The sequence below is a fragment of the Haliotis asinina genome, chromosome 9 (assembly GCF_037392515.1).
Source record: "Haliotis asinina isolate JCU_RB_2024 chromosome 9, JCU_Hal_asi_v2, whole genome shotgun sequence".
NCBI lineage: Eukaryota > Metazoa > Mollusca > Gastropoda > Lepetellida > Haliotidae > Haliotis > Haliotis asinina.
This window is the reverse complement of record NC_090288.1, coordinates 12,827,998-12,851,433: the sequence shown is the minus strand read 5'-3', so window position 1 is coordinate 12,851,433 and position 23,436 is coordinate 12,827,998. Positions and strand designations below refer to the sequence as shown.

General features: G+C 40.4%; 1 protein-coding gene across 1 annotated transcript in view; it reads left to right on the top strand.

Annotated features, from left to right (window-relative positions):
- LOC137296043 (beta-1,3-galactosyltransferase 5-like) overlaps positions 1-23,436 on the top strand; it is a 70,970-nt gene that overhangs the window by 18,133 nt on the left and 29,401 nt on the right. The window contains exon 2 of the mRNA XM_067827686.1: positions 15,429-15,480. The gene's annotated coding sequence lies outside the window, so the exon portion shown is untranslated. The remainder of the gene's footprint in view (positions 1-15,428; positions 15,481-23,436) is intronic.

The window sequence follows — 23,436 nt, the reverse complement described above, 5'->3', positions numbered from 1 at the left end:
CTCGCATACTAGTCTGTCACGCGGTCACTGACACAAACAATTTTCAGCTTCCCGCCTTGACATTCCAAATTACAAAATTTCTAATAGTTGGATATCAACTAACGCTAAAATTGTAGCCATAAGCGATACGCCATGATTTTCCGCAAGTTATATCCTGTCCTAGTAGGAATTTCATTTACTTTGAATATGTGAACTTATATATATATATGTGTGTGTGTGTGTGCGTGCGTGCGTGCGTGCGTGCGTGAGTGCGTGCGTGCGTGCGTGCGTGTCTATTTATCATTATCATATACATATAAATGTATATTTTTCCAGGTATATGTGTATGCCTACCCAACGCGGCAATTCGGGGTAGGAGGAGGTATAGGGATATAGTACTCAGTTTATCCGTCCGTCTGTTCGTCTGTCAGTCTGTCCATCTGTCCATCTCTAGTAATCTCTCGACCAAAAGCGAATGTCATCCACGAAACTTTGCACACACATAGAACAGGTTGTCAACTTGTACCTCATAGTGATTTACTTTCCCTGTTACCATGGCAACAAGTTCGACCGAGTTGACAGAGATGTTTGTTTATATAACATCGCCAAAACTTCTCAGACTGGCTTTTCTCCAAATTACAACTCCCAAAGCTGGTATTGACTGTAATTTAGTTATTTGTTTCAACTTTATTAATTTTAGTATTTATGTATAAAGAGAAATAAGAGTTCAATCTGTCGATGGTAAAAGATGATAGCAACTTATCCTTATTCCTTTTATTTCAATAGCTCAATAACCTGTGTACGGATGGATACATGTTCTCTGATGAAGATGGACACGTCACTCTTACATGACTTGGTGATTACCTTTGTCAATGAACAAACAATACCACGTGGAAAGTGGTCAAATTTAACATATGTTATATTTGGGATTAAACTTTGTCAGTGAAGTACAGATTCTGGTACTTTGGTAGGTTAAATCCCATCCGGATTCGAACCCGCTCCCTCAGAGTCAGGCACCTAATCACCAGCACACAAAGTCAGCCCCCTCTCAGCGACCGCGACTTCACACCTTTATCAAAAGTGTAGACGACGGGGAAATATTTCATCGCTAGATGACTCTTATCAAATTAGTGTCTTTTTTTCTTCCCTGCTTTTATCTTAAAATTCCCCCATGTCATCTTAACTCTCCAAGCTCGCTAATTCAAAATACTCCCGTTTTCGTTTATCTAAACATTCCCGATGTTTGTCGTAAAATTATCCATTAATAAAGAAGCGTTTCCATTTTATCTGAATGTTCATTAGGTATTGTTAATTTTGCCATTTATCATTAAATATTTTACTGCTTATCTCAGTTCAGTTAGAAAGATATAGATCAATCGAGACAGAAGCCGTAGGTAGTCATGCTAGATACTGAGTAGCGAAAGAGACAACATAATACATCTCAGTTATCATGCGTCTAATATTTATTTGAAAATATCTGAATGTAGATATATTATGTTTAAACCATGAACCGTACTGGCACCTAACATTCAAAGGTTTACTTTTAAAATGTCACTGTTTCAATTATTGAATTTCCGACTTTGAAAAAAAACACACCCAGCTGCGGGGTATCCTGGTGGTTAAAGCGTTTCAATTATTGAATTTCCGACTTTGATAAAAAAAAACACCCAGAGGTGGGGTATCCTGGTTGTTAAAGCGTTCGCTCGTCACGCCGAAGACCCGTGTTCGATTCTGATCAAGGATGTCATGTGTGACAAACCCATTGTTGCAATATCGCTTAAAGTATCGTAAATTCAGTCACTCACTCACTTGTTTTTGCATATCATTACTCAGAAATTGATCACTTTTTACAAATTTTTGTACAACTGAATAATGATTAAACAGGCATAAAATAACAGCAGTTCTATCAACTTTCAAAAACACGAAAAGGAGCGAGAAAGTACTTTGCTTTTAACCATCAAGTTCCTTTTTTATTCTTTCTGTTGTATTTTTTAAAATAAAAAAAACAACTGTGACCATGAACATTCGTTAAAGAAATGTAATTCTTTCGGCGGACAATTTTTTGTTATCAGTCTCAAAAATGTTTTTCAAGAATATTCTGGGCAATTTTTTCGGCAAAACCCAAATCAGTGATCGCGTTCGAAAAAAGACTACAGATCTTGACAATGAGACACTGCGATTGCATAAGGATTGGCAATTTCCTGTCCTAGTTCCTACACAACTAACAATAATTGCCTCTGAGAGCGCAAGAGTCGTGAGTCGAAGCCAATCAGCATCAGGTGTTATGAAATCACAATCAGGAGCAATCGATTCTTCCCGGTGTATCCCTCATTATTTCTATCGATCTGTGAGTAAAACTGGATGGAGGGTAACCATCTTATAAGTTCCAAGTGCCGCGAGGGAGTGAGGTCTTGGAGATACTATCTATCTGGAGCATCATGTATTGCACGTACTGGAAGGCAATTTAAAGGTGACAAATGCTTATGACAACTTTATATCCCCACAGAGACAGCTCTGATGGTAAAAATGGGAATCTTAGCGAAGATCGAAGCCTCTAGGGTCTTGAGGACGTGTGATCTTATAACTGAATATTGACTTTTGATCGGGCGCCATATTTCAGTCTTGTCTCTGCATGCTTTTGGAGGAGGGTATATTTTCTCAGAACATTGTGCGTCGAGGAGTCTTGATGCGTGTGAATCTGTGACTGCATTGCGTCGTATTCATTATGACTGCCATTAAAAGATCGATTGAAATTTGTTTATATAGAGAGACTACACTTTGCGTGTATCAAGAATATTGGCCTTCGGTAGCCCATGTTTGTGGTGAGAGGCGCCGTGTCATTGTATCGCTGTTCGTGATGTTAATCACTGGAGTGCCTGGTCCAGACTCAAAGACCGGCGTCATATAGCTACGATATTGCTGACTGTGGCGTTAAACACCCAACCAACCAATATGGACTACGTTAACAAATTAGTAGACATCACTACATCTTTTTGTCGTAATAGGCGATTAACGGGATCGGGTGGTCCGGTATGCTGACTTTGTTGACACATGTCATCGGTACCCAATTGCGTAGACCTATGTTCATGCTGTTGGATCATTGGATTGTCTGGTCCAGACTCGATTATATACAGTCGTCATATACCTGGGATATTGCTGAGTGCGGCGTGAAACTAAATTCACGCACTAGTCGCTGATTTCCAAACGAACACAGGATTCTGACACGCTGGCACACGTACACACACACACACACACACACACACACACACACACACACACACACACACACACACACACACACACACGTACACACACACACGTACACACACACACACACACAAATACATATCTGCTTCTATATTAACCTCTATTACTTAGAGATATAATCACTTCTATATTTGACCCTTGTATCTAAATCATCAGTAGCTCTCTCTTACGGATGGACCACAAACCTAGTGCCTCACATAACATACATACAAGCATCTGCTTAATAACGAAAGGGCACATATTTGCCTACAAACAAGTCACAATCGTTTGTTCAAGGATTAAAAGCAACGGAAAAGGCACAAGTCATACCATCTCTTTTTCTCATTTATTTTTACACTCAAGTGCCATGTTTAGTTGTAACGCAGAGGCTACTGTGCAAGGGTATATTCATTTACTTCCTTAATTCGGCTTGGAACGGTGACTTGAAAGACAAAGCCACGAGTACATTGTTCTGAAGGTACATCACGCAACATGATTAGCGAGACTTCCGGCAGAGGCTTGTCTGTACATCCTACTTGCAAACATGCTGCCCAAGTCCCACTGGGCAATTGTCCAACACTTCAACAGTCAGCCGCATGAAAATAGATCAAAGTGTAAGCAAGGCTACATAAACAGGAACACTTGGATGTGCACGATGACGCAAGCTTAATTCACCTTTGGCGTATCTCACCACGAGGGCGGAATAATTACACTGGCTCTACGTCCGAGCTGTCCTTTGAAGTTTAATGTCGAAGCATATTTCTGTTGTTGTTGGTATTCCTTTGTAAGAAACAATACGTCAATGCCAGAATTAAGCAGTCTTGAAATAGATTTCACTTGAGGCGAAAGGTGAAATGCTGTAAATCATTGATGACTCCAGGAGCTCTTGTTTGAGTGAGTGAGATTTTACGCTGTTTTGACAATATTCCGTCAATATCACCACGGGGTACACCAGAAATGGACTTCAACCATTGCACCCATGCGGTGAAACGTGCCTTCGGCATGACGAGCTAAACCGTTAAAGGCTATCCTAACACCCATGGTGTTCTTGAAAAGTATATCCTACTCTGGCAGTAAGTCAGGTTTCCCTGGGTTTGTTTCTGAGAGCTTAAAGCTTCCCGGTGCTTGACAAAACACATCTACGCGTCATTGTTTAACGATGTACAGTGGAAGCTGTCTAAACCGGCACTCATTGGGACTGAAGAAATATTCTGGTTTAGACAATGTGCCGGATTGTAGAGATGATAAATGTACGAGCCCCAAACGGGACTGAAAATGTATGCCACTGTTTACAACTTGCCAGATACAACAGATGCCTTTTTGGACAGCTTCCATTGTATTTGAAATTGCTATATCAAAGCTTTTGAACACATGTAATGTAATAACTCGCTTAGGTTGCCGTACAAACCAGTAATCGCGATTTGAATCTATGATCGTTAGTTAAACAACTTTTATCATGAGTTGAATAAAATTCTGAGATTAAAGTTTCAATTGGCATGGTAAAATTATCAGGATTCGAATTCTTAATTTCACATTATTCGATTTCTTTTTTTTTCGTTTAACGTGATATTCATCGGTACGTTTTCGCTGCAAGTTGGCTATAATTGTGAATGTGGATGTAATTGGCGTGCTGCAGTGAGTGGTGTAGCATTATACCCATTCATTCGCTCTTTATACTGGCTCACTCACTAACTCCACCACTAAATGTACTCCGCCATCCCATAACTCACCATGTCACATGCATTCACTAACTCTGCCTCCCACCTCACTCACTCTACCACATCAATCATTCTACCCACACTACCTCCAGCCACACACTCACTCACTGACGCGGTAAGGTAGCCTAGTGGTTAGGGTGTTCGCCCGTCACGTCGAAGACTCGTGATCAATTCCTCAGACGGGCACAATGTGTCAAGCCTATTTCTTGTGTCCCCTGCAGTGATACTGCTTGAATATAGCTAACAGCGGCGTACAACCAGACTCACTCACTCACCTCACCTCACTCACTCTGCATGCCACCCCGCTCACCTCACCTCAGTGACCTTTATCCTCTTCCTGTCAGACACCCAAGCGGTTACACGAGCGATATGCCCCTGTTGGGTCAACTGAACCCGTACTGCCAATTAAACTGCCAGAAGCTAAACAAAATCCACAGACGTACACTCGACTTGCTCGTTATCAATTGCTGATTCAAAATTGAGGGGAAACGCTCGATAGAACAACGATTTCCCGCCGGCTTCAAACCTCGTTACACTTCTTTTCAATTTAAGTCTTCTTTGAAAACTGCCTTGCGTTTTTCCTGATAATCCTCTGAGTGTATTGCTTAGCACATTGCCAAGGAGGCAAACAACTTCACTGCGTTGAAAATCAGGCCACTTTCGGCTGGGCCACAGTAGCCCTCTAGCAATCAATCAATTCCAGACTTGCCAATCACCGATATGGTTCCTTGGGGTGTGATATCTTCAAAATGCAGTCTAAAACTCACAAAGAATCCGAGTTGGAAATTCCAGACAGTCTACAAGACAAGGGACCATTTCAGGTGCCATTGTGTCTTAGAGACCAGTGCATGTTTTGTTTGTTTGTAGAAGGGGTCTGTACGTCATGTCTGGAAATCGGGAACATTCGTTACCACTCGCCCCTTTCCGGAACACGACTGGGTCTGAAATGAATGGGGAACAGGAAGTGACATCAGGTGCATCTATGGAAATGGGATGTGATGACAACCGTCAGTCATCCCATCAGGTTCTCTTTTAACAAGCATGAATTGCTAAAGATGAATTCTAACCCGGATCGTCACGGGTCCCGCTGCCTGCCCAATGGTACAGTGCTAAAAACACATTTCAGATTTACTTGCCACTACAAACCAGATCTGTTGACCTTTGATTCGCAATCTTAAACCCAATTATGATTCTTAATTATTCAGCACTATTAATGTAGGTTATTCCAAAATGGTACACTGTATGTACTGCGATGGTGTAGGTTTTCGTTTACTGTTAATCTGAAGGTCGTTTTATTAGTATTAATATTGTTTTTATTTGTTTTACAAATAAAATGTATATTCTGGTAGCCCACTCACAACCTTCGTGGTCTCAAGATCTGGTGTGGGATCAACCGTGTTTTATTGTCATATCAGACATGTGAGGGAAATTGGATGTCATCAGTTTTGAAATGGATAACCATTGATTGCCATTTAAAGAAAAGATGATGAATCAACATTAATACAAGTGGTAAAATTCGATTATCCAGATTCACTTAGCGGGAGAATTACATCATGTACACATGACCAGAGACAATCAGTAGGCCACATGTCATTACAGGACACAACCTTCTCCTAAAGAGGAAGCCACACGGCAAATGCAAGTTTCTCGTTTCTCAGGACTTCTGAAAGCTTCATCACGGGGTGAGGGACAGAGAAAGCGTCGTCATCTCAAAGCAGCATCTGAAAGATGGATAATGGTGGCTGGGAATGCTGATTAAGTCATTCAAACTATTCTCCACTTCCATGCCCGACAGTCATTCAATGTTTTGCTCTTTCACCGTTCATTAGTCCCGTAATGGGGCCATTTATACATTTCAAGTTTAATAAAAGCAGGATTATTGCCTACTATGCCCCGTCTGTGATGTCGTCCATTTTGTTGATTTCATGGTCGAGCTAAATAAAGTTTCCTATGAGAGCCATGCTATGAAAGCATCATTAGAGGGCGTGTTGGGTTTGGAAGGTCTATTAAACTCATTTGGATCTCATTCGGACTCCATTTGGACTCCGTAGGCGTCTTTAACTCCTCTGACCATCACCAGGACCCTGAGAGCAATGACAATGCCTCGTGAATCTTATTATTTCACTCAGACCAGTAGTTCTGCTAATGAGAATTTAAATATCATTCACCACAGAAGGTTTCGACGGGCAAGAGACGTCACTAGGTATCACAGCAATGGCAGATCATTAGTTCATCTCAAAGGAATTCGGTTGTCTCTAACAACGGCTAAAGCTGTTATCCATTGGCGTCATGTGTGACGCGTATGTTCCACCAAGGATACGCACAAGAATAGTTCTTTGTTATACTAGCAATGCTGTCTAGACGGAAGCCTTGACTGGTGCACCTGTCTCTGAGATCAAAATTTAAAAGTACCATAAATCTAGCTACACCATTACTTGTCCCAGGTCAAATGTATTCTTTTAAACCATCGGGGCTAGTATGCAGTGGTGGTGGTTCTTTTCTATAACGCCAAGTGTTCGTGGTGCTAATTGTAGAGGGGAAGGTTTTCTGGGGAAGTTGAAGGGGTAAATGATCTCTTGTTATATAGTATCATAATTGGCCCAATTCTGTCCTTTAAATCAACGATTTTCCATCCAGTTGTCCCCGAGGTGATAACGAAGTCGTGGGCGACGCCCTTATTTGCTAAAGGACATCATCTATGGTTCTTGTCGCTGGAATTGGACTTCGACGTTCGTGCTTGTTACACTGGATGACAATGCTTTCAACCTATGGTATTTTACCTTGAGTTGGTCTTCGTGGTTTATTCATAATGTCTTCTGTGCTGAACGCTCGCTCCTAACTCTCCATCCTTCCGTTAAGCAGATACCAGGCAAACATACAACATTTTCGCAACGTTGCAGGAATGTTGAAGATTGATAACGCAATGAGACAACGTTGTCACAGCGTTAGTATTTTTAACTTTGTCACAATGTTATAATAAAGTTTCATTTAACTTGGTTATTTCTGTAAAAAATTCACTTTGAGATTTTATTGCTCTTTCTTCTTTATAGAAAACACTCATCCAAAACAGCATTCAAATTGACGAACAAACAGTGAAGTAAATTTCTGCTTTGTTTCTTATGTAGTGTTCACCACTGGGAAAACTATTCAACCATTAACGTCAAACTGAACGTTAAGACAGCGTAACATACGTTAAATTTGACGTGCGGGGACGTAAGATGACGTATCACAACGTCCGGACACAGAATGACGTAGTGACAACGTGGAATTGTTACCTGGGCAGTAATTCAGACTTGTTGTAGTGTAATATCCGTAGATTGTGAGTAATCAATGCTACTGACAATCACTACATGTAAGACTGGTCATCACCGTTTGCCAATGGTTTAGGGTACCATCTTGAACAGCAATTCGGTGCTTTAGGCTATGATTAATTCACTTGAACTGGACTTAAGTGCCATAGGTACAGTGCATCAGAAACATCGGTTCTGAATGATTCATGATTCACGCTTTACTGAATCTGTGAATGGCCTAGGTTAATGGAATTTGTCCTGTGATTCACACTCGGGATAATGGATGAGAGGCACTGAAGGCTGTGGTGAGGTTTCACAGCATATCAACCATGCCTGATTGACTACCCACCATTGTGATATGTTATTCATGTATATGTAACGTCAACGATGCATGAAGTGTCCTTCGTGAAGTATGTGTTTATGGTGTTGCTCCTGACACTGATGATGCTAAAAACGTTAAATGTTGTATTTTCTTTCAAAGTAGCAATATATTTTGTGCATGATGTATAATCAGCTTATGACAAAATCGGGTTTGTCTTTATACCTTAACACTTTATTTATGAAGGTCAAAGTGAGTTTAGTTCTACGCCACTTTTAGCTATATCTAAGGCAATGTAACCAGAAATGGACTTCACACAGTGTGACCATGACGGGAATCGAACTCAGGCCTTTGGCATGACGAGCGAACACTTTAACCACGAGGCTACCCATACCGCCCCTGCGGGTCTACGCAACACCCATATCGTCTCGAAAATTGGGCTCATTGACTTTTTCGCTTGGAAGAGAACAACGGAATAAGCCTGAATGGAATTAATCTCTGGCATTCAGCCTCAAGTGCTACAAATGATTAATGGTTAAGACCTGGCTAAGAAGTATCCCTATAGATACTGCGATCATCTGTCTCCCCTGCTCTTAGGTCGGTGGGGTAGCCTAGTGGTTAAAGGGTTCCATTGCCACGTCGACGGCCCGGCTTCGATTCCCGGATGTTCCCCGTCGTGGTATTGCTGGAATACTGCTAAAAGCGGCGAAAAAAAACACTCAAGCACTCATGCACTCACTCACGCACTCACGAACTGCGCAACCAACCGTTTGACGAAATCGTCGTGCACGTTGAAGCTCGTTTAGACACATACAAAGTTTATCATCAAACTTTCTTCACCAATCATGATTCGTATCAAGGCATGACAAATCTTACATTCAAAGGAGACAAGCGTTAAATCAAGTTTGTAAATTAACATACAGCTTCGGTTTATCAAAGTTTAATGATGATAGATCAAGTTTCAAACCGAAGCCCGAATCTATCAACAAAGTCTCGACGATGTGTGTACTGTATGAATTCACCGTCTACAGCCAGAAGGTATCAGATAGTTATATTTATATGGCAGTGTGGGATGCTAAACGATATGAAATAATGCGAGCGATTCTTTCATACTGCTCGGTATGGTCGGGCAAGACGCTCTTTATGGTTCCTGCTATTTTCTCCAGACTGACTCAGCTCAATAACACAAACATGGCCCGTTTACTGCCAGTGGGGATGGTACACAATTCGCCAGACCTGGAATATCAGGAGGGGGTGTTCGGAAAATAACTACTGATTCTAGGTCCACCTACATCAGGAAACACCTCGACATCGGTCAACATCGACTCAGCCTTAATCATTACGGTTCCGGTGTGAAGACGCACAGTGTGTTTTCGTTTCATTTTCTTTAAAAAATATCTTAAAGAACCGAATCCTCATGGAAGGTATGCTAGGGTTCCATCAACACACTGATGGGCGGATTCGATTACCATTTAGTCACAGATAAAATTCATCGTGTTTAAAATGTAATCTACAAAATCGAACATGCAACCTTGATGGTGCACAGGAAAATGCTGAGAGCTCGGGCAATCTGGATTTGTCACATCATTCTGGATGGGAGTTGGGAAGGGTGGGTGTGTGTTACTCTGTAGATTACAGGACAGAGGTTGATAACATTTTAGTATTTCGTCTTTTAAGTCGTATTCTGTGTAATTGGCTCACAGTCCATAGAACTGCATCCTCTCCTATCATCGCCGATTATCCATCTTAACTCAATGTAATGAATTAAGGTTTCATCCAAATCTAGGAGAGCAGGTGTTCGATAAATACCCATCGATTTACACATAATTCTGAGCACCGATAACACTAAGACCTTCCAATACATTAGTAGTAGAATTAAAATAGGCTGTCGGGGAAAATTGTGCGTTTTTTAATTCAATCTTTTATGCTTATTGAAATGCTATCTGTTAAAAATAACCTATAATATTCGAGCACGTCTGAGCACATAAATTCACCTCGTGGCTTCATGTACAGCTGAATTAATCACGTTGAATCAATGATGTTAACACGACCGTGAAGTGATTCAGATTCGCTGTCACTGCCTGTCCGTTCGCTAGAGAACATAATGCGAATATCAGGCGCAATAATAAGTTGTCAGACAGATAGTACAAGCGGAACTGACAAGGTCAAAGTTGAGACCTATCTGGGATGCAGTGTAATTTGAAGGGATTAGAAGGTGATTACATTGCTGAAAGCGAATGCTTGACTCCATCAACAGTTCATCTCCTGTTGTTATTCTGCTTCCATTAGACAAGTCGAAACACGGCGTATGTCTAGACCGAGTTTAATAAACATTCCTTGATGATCTACATTGGAGTTGGGGATGTATATACTCTATCAACATTGCATGTTTTTGTGTGTTTTGTGTCAGCAAAAACGTCTTCCGGGCTTATTTTCAGATATTGTGCTTGAATAATTGCAAGTGGTTTGTTGCTGAAACATGCTGAATTTGGGTCAGTTAGGGTGGAATCTCACTTTCGATTTTGAAGCAGGTAAACCAGAAATGGGGTGTGGAGTGAAGTGGCAGCCGACAGGATCGGGTGTCGTAAGAGGCACGCTGACGTGGGTGACACATGTCATCGTATCACAATTGTTTACATCAGTGCTCATTTTATTGATCACTTGATTATCTGGTCCAGACTCGATTACTGACCACAGTCAAATTACTGGTATATTGTTTTCACCTATCCATTCGGTATTTTCCTTCTTACACCAAACCCAGTCTGTTTATGTAGGGAACCGAGACTGAATATTCTCTGCCGTTAACATTTGATATTAACGTTTTTAAAACAGATAAAACAGACTTATCACATCGAAAACAAACTTTAGCGTAAAGCATTGAAGAATGTGTACGGAAATAACGGGATCTATTATTCTAGATAAGCTCTATTTCTGCGTCGCTTTATCACAGATCGAATTCATTTCCTTCAACATGTATTTGCCTTCTTTGAAAAAAACAAAACGTAGGCTGCTTGAATGTTCCAATATTTATAATCGCACTAGTCTTATGATTTGGGAAACGTTATATTCAATGATTACAAGCGTAATTTAAGAAACAGGTTTGCAATAAACGTGAAGCAAATGTAGCAAAGGTTCCGTCTCCTTTACTGTTCGAAATTTGCTTTTGTTCACTCTGCAGTGAATGGGTACCCGGTAGGAATAGATGTTAATGTGAACATTTACCTTCACGTGTCTGGTAGGCAATTTCGGTTGAGTGCACCCTCGGGAATTTGGTTTCAGGCTGAGAATGTAATTATTTTGTACATCATCTTCATCATCATCACTGGCAATATGTTTGGGTACAATGACATTTCTATTATTCGGAAACAACACATATTCCGGTTATCCGTTGTCAGGAACGTCTCTCTCTGCTTTCAAAGCTCTTCAACGATTCGTCATTCAGCACGTGTGTGTTTGTGTTTTTTTAAACCTAGAGGGTTTTGGGCACAAGGGATTAACTTGTAATGTGTTAACCTTGTGATTCTAATCATTTTGGCATTATACGTTCCCGATGCAGGACGACAGTCTGTGTTGAACGTTTAGCAAACTGGTGGTGTCGTTTGATAGAATGTATCGCCCATCACTCGTCAGTTTAGCACTGCCTAAGTAAATATTTCCTGGAGCTTGTAGACATAGCGTTAAGTCTGTCCTGATCCGGTGGATTCGTGACTACGCATGGGTAACATCCCCCTACCCTCCCCACAAGCACACTTACCCCCACCCCCACCCCCACCCCCATCCCCATCCCCCACCGTCAACAGGAATCACCAGCGACGCCCATTTTCTGAGGTTAAAACGACGATGTTTATGCTCGAAGCCGATCGCGAAAGCTGAACTAGGGAATAACGATTCCACTGAGTGAGTGAGTGAGTGAGTGAGTGTGCTAGTGAGATTCTTTTATCATAAACGTGAGTGAGTGAGGATGGTTCCAGCAATATTACAGAAATATCACGGAGGGGGACCCCTTAAATGGGCAACACACATTTTATCCCTGTCGGGAATCGAACCAGATGCACGAATGCTTAAACGACTTGGCCACCCCACCGGCCCCAGTACATACGAGATGATGTGAAAGAATAGTGAGCCTCACCTGGACAATGATATAGATGCAGATGTTTTCATGTGTTATTTTCCTACATATTATCTGTGAACGTCAAGCAAATTGGTTTGCTAAGTTCCAGGATCAAGATCCCCACTCTTTGACCAAGGCGTGTGTTGCTTTAAACGGCATATCTATTGTAGTGGCGTCCTGTCAAAATTGTTCAATTTAAATTCAATTACGTGTGCCAACATTTTTAAGGCACCTGGTGTTTAAAACCTGTCTCAGATGGCTGTCAATCGATAGCATTTTCTATGTATTGCTTAATAATTATATCATGACAAACTGCTGCATCTCAAAGTCTTATCTTTGTCAATTTGCTTAATGCTGCTCTTTAATTAGTTGCCATGGAAATCGAGACGTTATGACACCTTGAAAATTGATATGATTAATCGTCATATCGTAATTCCAGGGTCGAATTCATATATGTGAACAGTGTCAACAACAGTTTGTTTTTTTTTGTTTTTATTTTGTTGTTTGTTTTTTGTTTGTTTGTTGGGGGCTTATGTCCGAAAATAAGTCGAAAATAATATACTGTTTAAAACAGCATCATATATTCTCTCGACTGTTGTTATTAAAACCGTGTCATCAAAGAAAACGAAAAAATTCCTCTTTGTGTAACAAAGTCATGTTTTCTTTACTATCGGGGCGTTAATGGCAGTATTAGAACATGATACTCTTAAAAGCGTGAATCTATACTCAAGCAAAAATATGCGCAAAGCCATATATATTTATATGAATATACCAAGTATCTGCATCTTAATTTATGCCAACGGTTTGATTCGACATTTGAAACCCCATAAAGCGTAAGAGGTATCAATTGTTATTTAGCGCTATCAAACTGCAGCTTCGTCACCATATTACAGGTACTTATCTTGTATGTAACATGGGCTTGTAATCTAGCTTGTATGATCTTGTGGCCTCTGATCGCCTTCAAAAATGGAACCAAATACTTATATTTTTTTATGTTCTAAGCAATATATCGGAGGGGGTCAAGGAATTAGCGCTAAATGAATTTGGACGTTCGATTTCGGGCCATGAGGTCATGATGTCATGAGGTCATGAGTGAGTGAGTGCGGTTTCAATTTCATGAGAGGAGCGGCGAATGATGGCGTTAGTGACGTCGTGAGAGAGGACTGGGATGAGGTCTTGAGTGAGGTCGTGGGTGACTGAGTGAGTGAGTAATTTATGTATGTTACCATCGATGCAAAGTAGATAAAATCAGGCTTGACAAACCAAAAAATAAATAATAAGCATAACACAAAATTCCAAAGAAACCCTTGTATACATCAAATAAGCGAGTGCACAACCCGATATTCTACCAAACACCCTCTCCTTTACATATGTTCCGTTATTTCTTAGTGTCAGTATACAACGATTGAAGTGTAATTTTGTTCAAACGTAAAATTGCTTGCCACAGATACACACGGTTTTTAATTATTTTTTTATTTTATTTTATTTTTTTATTATTTATTTATTTATTTATTTATTTATTGATATATGAAACAAAACAAATAACTTTCATTTGAAAAACAATTTGTTCAAACTTTGAGATTATTTCCGCAATTTCAAGCCATTACAAGAGTTTCATCAAATGTATCAATTTCACCTGAAATAGCCGTATTTTATTGAGGCCTGATCGGGTATTACAAAGGTAAAAGAGCTAACGCAGAATTCAATCTGGTAAAATTTCGTGTCTGTACAGCGCACAGATATCATGAGAGTCTGCTCTCTAATGAAACTGGTCGGATTTCTAATTCCACCAGACATCTCAAAGCTGTGTAATTCTTTTCTTCAAATTAAATTTCACTATTTTTAGTTTTAATAGCACATATGAAAAGAAGGATCGTCAATGTTGATGAGAGACATCTGCGGGCTTAAAGTTGAACGCGATCAGTAGCACAAGGAATCACATCTGTTCATCTTTACTACATCAGTGAATTTTCCATAGCAAACCATGATTGTCGTAAGAGGCCACTTACAGGGTCGGGTGGTGAGGCTCGGTGACTTGATTCGCACATCATATATCTCAATGACGTAGATCGATCTTCGTTCTATTAATTACTTGTCTGTCTGGTCACGAAAAGCTGGAATATTGCAGACAATTGATGCTCATGACAGTCACTGGATTGTTTGGTCCAAACTGGATTATTTACAGATCGCCGACATGTAAAGACTGCTGAGCAAACAGTAAACACCAGTGACGTTGCCCGTTAAAAATAGAAAAATGGCTAGTTTAGGGAAAGATTAATTAAAAGTTAAAATAAGATAGTTTAAAACAAAAATACAATGAAAAAAGATTATTTAAAACAGGGTGAAACTGTGAGAACGTCAGCGTTAAGTACGTTGGTACCTACCGTGTTGGATATACGTATATACGTCTTACGCTTTGCCTATTTTAGAATTAATCCGGTGCTAAATACAAAGATACTCGATCTACATGCCACAACCCAGACGCAATAAGTATGTATACATGCCTAAAGAGGTCGTAAAAGAACGCCAAACACGTTTGTACATATGTGATATATATATACACCAAGATTCACACTGCAGCGCTGCAGACGGCAAACATCAGAGACAGTTGCACTGACATTTTTAATTTAACTTCATGGTCTGATGTTTACTCCGGACACAAGTAAACATTTCCACGATCAATGCACTTCGACCCAATAAACAAACAGTCATTGAAAAACTAGGAAGCGTCCTCCATGTGACTCAATTTCATGTCGGTATTTCAGATACCTCCCGTCTGTGTGCTGAATGAGGCGTAGGGATGTTTCTGAGCTGGAGGTAAGTTTTTCACGATACAGTAATATGCATATTAGAATGTCAGTCAAATTTATAAATTACTCAGAATCTAATTCCGCTTCAACTGAAACGTTTTGTCTTATATCCATGGGTGAGAAACCTTGAACGATAATTAGGATCAAACATGTGTGACTTCGAATTCCAGATCCATGAAATTAGTACCGGTGACAACTAAGGTTCATGGAAAAGATTCAACGTGCCTTGAAATATCGGTAGCATCCGCCATTCACACTATTTGCCTTAAACAGTGATCATTTACAGTCCTACACGTGGCTTGTAATGGTACCCGTGAACACACAAGACAAACAATTGATGGATGATATAAAACTGTTTGTGGCATTTGTGATTACTATTGTGTAGAAGCATAAAGTCCGCTGTAGGCGAAGTAATCAACAGCATGAACATAGCTGTCAATCAAGTTAGCGAGCCTGACTACCCGATCCCATTAGCTGCCGCATAGGACAAGCATGGGCTACTGAAGGCCAATATTCTAACCCGGACTTTCATGGGTCTAAGGTTGAAAAAGCACCATTTGTAACAACAGTAATGTGAGAGAGCCGAAAATGGGCATCGGATCCCTTTAGTCACATCTTACGACAAGCATGGGTAGCGGAAGATCAATCTAACTCAGATGGACACTGGTCAGTTTGATACAGAACAAGACTGTCCTTTTCACACCGTTTCGAGAGTTTTCATCTATAGAGAGCGAGTTATGGATTAACGGGTTGTGTTTTGCTGGGGTATGTGAGTTATGATGGAACGTTTCGACTTTCAGTGTTTGTCACATCGGTTTATGTACACATTTACCTCAAGTATGTGTGTGACATTCGTCGTCGCTCACATTCCAACGCATTGTGTACAAACACCCAAATACTCGTATGCCTATCGCGCCCAGTGTATTCGGTTTGCGTAATCCATGGCGGCCTGTAAAACAGTCGAGGCTGGACCAGGCAAACCATCCACTGCAAATATTATCAGAAATGAACTGAGTTATTTTAGCCGCCCCCATTATCATGAGCTACTGTAAACCTTCATAGGGTCCAGTAATGGATATTTGTCATTCGGATCTACTCGTGTCATTCCGGCAAGCCGGATGGGGTCTCGTATCTCTCTCGTGGCCATGTTTACACCTGGGTCCTCTCTAAGCACAGACGGGCATGGAGACGAAAACAGTCTAGTACTATTACCAAGGAATATCCTACATCCCTTGGGCAAAACAACAATACGGTCATTCCGTTTGTAAACATGTTTCAGTGTTTTAAAGTTCAACGGTTCCGCCGTTATCATGTTTTGGAATCCATTTTACTGTGTGCGATTCAATTGGTTTGCCATGAGTCTTGGTAATGATGGCGTACGAGAAGGGTACGAGTCTTCTTACAGATCACGGAAAGAGACGAGTAGTTCCGAATGGAATATTTGTCTGGTTTAATTTGTCCCTTTTAGTTCAAGTTAAAATACATGGTTCAGCATAACATATGTACTCATATTTTGAATTATCAGATATGTGTGTGTGTGGGGGGGGTGGGGGGGTGGGGGGGTGGGTGTGTGTGGGTGTGCAATGTTCAAAATAAACATGTTCTGATCTGTACAAGGAATTGATCTTACGCTGTTTAACAATGCTATAATATCCAAGACGATGAGCGGATGACACTATAGGCTGCCACGGGTAGGATTTACGTTGTCAAACATCGCTAAAGTGTGTAATTTAACGGAAATCTTTATACAAAGCAGTCTAAAATAAATGTATTGCTAGACGAGTGAAAACACTCCAGACCGTGATATTATTCAAACTGAGTTATTCCTGTATGAAACCGATCAGGTGAATATCACCTTACGTCGAGTGACGCACAAGTATCTATATTAAGAAGAACCGTTCAAGTATTCATACGATAGCTTTTTTCTGAAATATCATTCGTCGACAACACGACCTATTCAGAAGATCCAATTGCTTTCCCGTTTCTGATAAGTCGTAATTAGAATTAATCTTTCCGTTGCTGATTCAATTCGATTCAGTGCTTTAAGATAATGAAGTGTATTTTTATAAACACCCGAGTATGCTGTTGTGTTATTATACTGTGCTGTTGTTGTCGTCATTGGTGTTGTCGTTGACATTTTAGCTGACGCTTGTTTATATTCTAAAACACCTCCTTCCGCTCTCCCGTCGAGAATTTTACGATTCCTGGTACAATGAAGATGGAACTGGTGTCTGTCCGTGGAGTGCTATCATTGTGACTTAAAGCGATAAGGGTTTTTTAAAATAATTTTGTGACATATAAATAAAAACCTTAAAAGTTTAGATCACTTTGTAATAGTCTTTGAATCAAATTACGAGGTCCCTTTTCTACCTGGAACCAACTTTTTCATGCATATTAATGAAACTTATATCAATATATCAAACCCACCTTTTTGATGAACGTGTTTTTTTGGGTTTTTTTAAATTTCACTAATTGGAAATCCAGTGCTGGCGGGAAATGGGAGACTGAGAAAGAATACCCACTAAGCCGCTAATCACATCCAAGAAAGCTCAATAACCTTAGTCAGTTTACACTATCTGAGGTTCGAGGTTTAGTGCTTAAAGCGGTCGTTCGTAACGCCGAATACCCGGGTTTGATTCCCCACGTTTACAATGTATGAAACCCATTTCTGCCCCCTCCCCTCCTCCCGCTCTCACTCTCACATACCTGAAATATTGCTAAAAGAGGCGTAAAACTCAACTCACTCCCGTGATCACTTTGCTGCAGTAACCCATCCGTGTTGTTTCGTTGAAAATGTCATTGTGTACATGTGTTAAGGGGAAAAGCGATTGCTGACAGAATCTAGTACACACGTCACGTATTCATTCCTACTTGGGGAATAAATAAATGTGTCAGAAGAAAAAGAGATGTGTCATAACAATTTTACGAAATTGCTGTCGCCGAATCCATGTCAAAGGAAGTAAGTGGGAGCATTAACGTAACATAATTTGTCCATTAAGGAGAGACGAAATATTTTCCGTAGCATTCAAGGTCATTGTACTTAGGTACCTGTGTCCTTGCACGAACGTGTGTGTGCATGTGCGTGTGTCCTCCTGCACTAGTCTTGAAGAATGCTGAGCTCACACTGCTACTGAATTTCAAATCGGATAAACCACACAGACACATGAACCCCACACAGACATGATACTAACTGCATGCCGGCTAATCATGGCTTTTAATCACAGCCAGGGAAACATGAATTAACATCTTGGATAACGTTGACGGGAATGAAACCACGTTTATGATGAACGCTAATATCGACCAGGGGCCCGTTTCACAAAACTCTCGTAAGCCTAAGGTCTCGTAACTTTTCTCGTAGCATTGGTACTGAAACATAGGAAGCAGGAATGCTACGAGGAAAGTTACGAGATCTTAGGCTTACGAGAGTTTTGTGAAACGGGCCCCAGGCTGTTACAACGAACGGATCGTTCCTGTCCTTGCTGCTTGCTATATATTTTAGTCGAATGAGTGATTGTGGACACATTGTACTGGGGGGACACACTGTACTGATTTGGTTCATCGAACCCGGGTTTTAGCATGACGAGAGAACGCATAACCCACACGGCCCCAATCTTAGTTGAAATGCACTTAACAAAGTAACAGTTGGTAGGCCAGGGTTCGTTACAACCGTAGTGCATGTCCCCTGCATACACATGATGACTCCACTTAGACAGTCAGTGCATGGTACACGTAAGATATCTGAAAATTCATCTAGTGGTGAATGATAATATTCAACAACAATATCGACAATACTCACACGTAAATTGTGAACTGCGCTCGCCAGGGATCGATATATTATACATTTTGACACAAGAAAGGGTTCAGATTCATATACATGTAATATTTAATGACAAATATCGTTTTATTATATTAAAAAGCAAGAGAATTGCAAGTGAAAAGAAAAATGAAATCTCATAAAAGTAAGCATTCGTGTTTATGTTTTCTCTTTAAAACAATGAAAAACTGAGTTTCTGTTGCTGTTCAGTGTACCAGACACGAGACACGAAGACACCACATTACTTTTATTTTGTTTAAATACAAAGATACAGCTGAAAGTTTACACTTTTTGTCGTAAAAGTGTTTTAGAAAAGTTTGGGGAAATGTGGTTTCGGGTTTTTCTTTCTGCTTAAATAAAACAGAAGACCGCCCCTTGGGTTTTATGAGATTTGAATATATATGAGTGTTAAAATTCTCATCAACATCGTTCGGACAGGTTTTTGTAGTGCACGTTTACTCTGGCTGGAATTCTTTGTTCTACATAACGACCCCTTGACTCTGACGCGACTTGAGGCGTTCTTGTATCAATGTCAAAATTTTTAAAGCATCTTTCATTCCACAATCTTCTCACAGTTGAAAGTGTTACAGACTATAAAATCTGGCGGCATTTTTGATTGCAAGATTTTTGTTATAAAAATGACATGGATAGATCACACGACTTACATCTTGTCAAAAGAAACGCTGCTAGTGTTCTAAAGTACTGAATATTGCTTAACGCTGCATCATCAATGTTTCAATTATTCGCGGCGCGGATTCTCCACGGAAATAGTATAAGGCGCCTAACGGGCATACTGACCCGATCTGTACTTGACCGTTGTTACCTGAGTATATTACGTTATATTCTGTATGACGTCGTGCAGCGTGATGACAAAGTATTCGCGATTTTTTTTTTAAAATGGCGGAAGTAAACACAAGACTGTTTGAAAACCTTAAGCAGAGATATTTCAAGAAAAGAATAATGTCATATCTCAATACTTGGTCAAGCTTACCTTGGACAGTAGCCAGGCCATAATCCGTCATGGAATTGATTCTTATAGGTTTCTATCAGTGTAGAGTGATATTTGTCAAGACATCGTGCATGGCGTCATATCGTTCTTCAGTGGTAAGGTTTGACTGTGATCGTCGCTGTAGTGTTCTTTTGATGTATAGCCAATAATATTAAGATCAGGAGACTGTGCAGGCCATGTCAAGCAATCTACAGCCTTGCCACGCTTATATATAGACAATTCGCGCCCATGCATTGGAGCGTTGCCATCTTATAACCGATATGGTTTGTTGTTGAAGTGTGAAGCTAGAATGGACCAGAGATTGTCTTCAAGTATTTCACGATACTTGACAGTATTAATACTACCATCAACAAAGGGCCAACACCGTACCAATTTTACCATGGTTACTGAAAATCTGGCCTGTTTCGAGTGAATCATGTATTCGGGACGATAGACTTCATGCGCGCTTCTCCAAACGAAAACTCTTCCATTCGGACCAATAACTACCTGCGATGCATCACTGAATATCACGTGACCTATTTCCATTTTGTACTGTCCAAAATCTCCTTTCCAAACACCAGTGAAGCCGTTTCCCTCTGTTAACTTCCTTCACAACAAGACGCTTACTAATCACTTGATGAAAATACCATTCCGATGCAAAACTTGTTGAATTGTTCTACTGTTTACTTGTTGATGTTTACCAACATTATAATCATGGGTAATGACAGAATGGGACATGGGTCTTAGAATGTTAAATCTATTCTTTCGGACCCTCCTCAACAAAACATGTTCACTACGAATACTCACTCTTCTCACTCTACCACTTCGTCGGCCGTTTTCAACATTATCACGATTGAAATATATTGCCAAATACCGAATCGTTTATTCGGGTACACTTAATAACCTCATAATGTCAGAAATTTTCTTTCCACTCCGTTTCAAATCGACTTTTAATACCTTCCCAGTGGTGTTGAATTCCTTTGATTTTCGGCCCATTGTTTTTCAGAGACAGTTTCTGCATTCCAAACAGACGACATGTGACGTCATTGCACATGCGCACTAACCGTATATCGAGCTCACAAGCGACGCATCAAACATGGAAATATGTTCTGTAGCAAGAGACAATATACGAGACGTTGCAATCGAAGCCACTTTTTGATTCTTTTGCCATCACATTGTAGGTGACACCGGATTCAAATTGATCTTCAGCAGCCCATGCTTGTCGTAAGCGGCGACAAGCAGGAACGGGTGGCCAGGCGCACTGACTTGGTAGACACAGACATGCTAATGCTGTTGATCGCTCGACTGCCTGGTCGATTATTTGCATATTTATTGCTAAGTGCTTACGTAAAACAACAAAACACGCCAAATTTAGTTGACAGTACCAGCGCATGAAATAAGCCCCAAACCCAGCCAAACATCAGGGCTTTTAACTTCAAAATGTTACCAGCCCAAAATGGGTTTAACCAGACCAGCCAGACATCAGGGCTTTTAACTTCAAAATGTTACCAGCCCAAAATGGGTTTAACCAGACCAGACAGACATCAAGATATGGTGAATTTTCTGAGGTGTATGAAACAAATGTTCACCAGACCAGCGGGCTGACTAGCTGTAACTCTAGACCGTCCGTCAGAAATCTAGCCCGGATCGTTCAGCCGGGCGGGTCTTACTTCAAAGTCGATGCTAAATTTTGCATATTTTTTTCCATTTGGGATTCGAACCGTTAAAATCACACCGAATTATAATACAATTGTATATATTATAATCAACAGTCTCAAATCGACGTTATGAGGAAATCATTTATAATTTAACGTATTCGAATCTGTTTTATTGCTCATCCTTAATTTAACGCATTAGAATCACTGGCTTATTGTTCATTCATAATTCAGCGTATCAGAGTCACTGTTTTATTTTTAAATTATAATTCAACGTACCCGAATCACTCAATAAAAAATTCATGGTTTTCGTTGGGTTACAATACACATCAATATATTTGTTTACATAATACATAACAAACATTTCGTTGACCAAGACGTGCGGTCTGCACGAAGAGGCCCTGCGCAGGTTAAACATGAAGTGAGTCTGTTAGAGTCACTATGATCAGGTGCTGTTCGGTTGAAAGGGATGTCGACCTGTTAATTTCTTTAACGCGTTGTTGCATGGGCCTGAAGTGAGGTAACAGCGTTGATGGAGATATTCTCACCTGATATGAATGAATAGGGTAAAATGGAATTAGTAACGCCTCATTGTGACCCACTGGACCTTTGTTTAGCTAGAGAGATGAACTTCCCGCCATTCGTAAACACTTTCTCGCCATTTAATGGGTATTTGCTTTCCTATGACGGCTAGCGCTGCTCAGTGACCGGGCGGATAAGTGCGCCTCCCGCAGTCGTGACATCAAGCTGTCGAGAAATACTCAGGATTTATCGAAAGGTTAATAAGTACTTTCAAACAACAATGTGTGTAGAATATGTGTAGGGGATAGAATACGAAATGTGATTTGGTGGTGATGGGAACTGAGTTCGAATCGCTTCTCCATTACCAGAGCTCGAGAAGATAAAAGTGATTTGGCCCGAATGGGTACCCATACACATGTTGGGAATCGAACCAGGACCTGGGATTTGACAGTCTTTAGCCACTTGGCTACTCACGCATTACTTATGCGACACTTTCTAATTATAGTTTTAAGCAGATAGTAAGCAAGGTTTCACACTACTTTTAGCAATATATCAGCAATATCGGGAAACACAATGTCGGGAATCGAACCCGGTTTTCGGCATGACGGGTGAACGCTTTAACCAGGTGTCACTTAATAGTAGGTGAATGGGGATCACCAGGAAAAGGCTTCACACATCGTTTGGGACAAACATGCTCAATATGTTCAATGTTGTTCTGAATCATTATGGATCACACCAAAAATAAATATAAACAAAAACAAAACATTATTTGTTACGAGCCAGTCGAAAGGACCACACGATCCGCATTTAATTTTCGCTGCAGGTTTTGATTCAGGGTTTTAGTGAAAATGTTTTCTCTTAAACTGTTAGCAACGATACCATTGTCATATTGATGCGCATCTAAGTAGTAGTCAGGTAGCCTAGCCATCTGCTTTAAACATTCGTTCGTCACACTGGAGACCTGGGTTCGATTCCCCACATGAG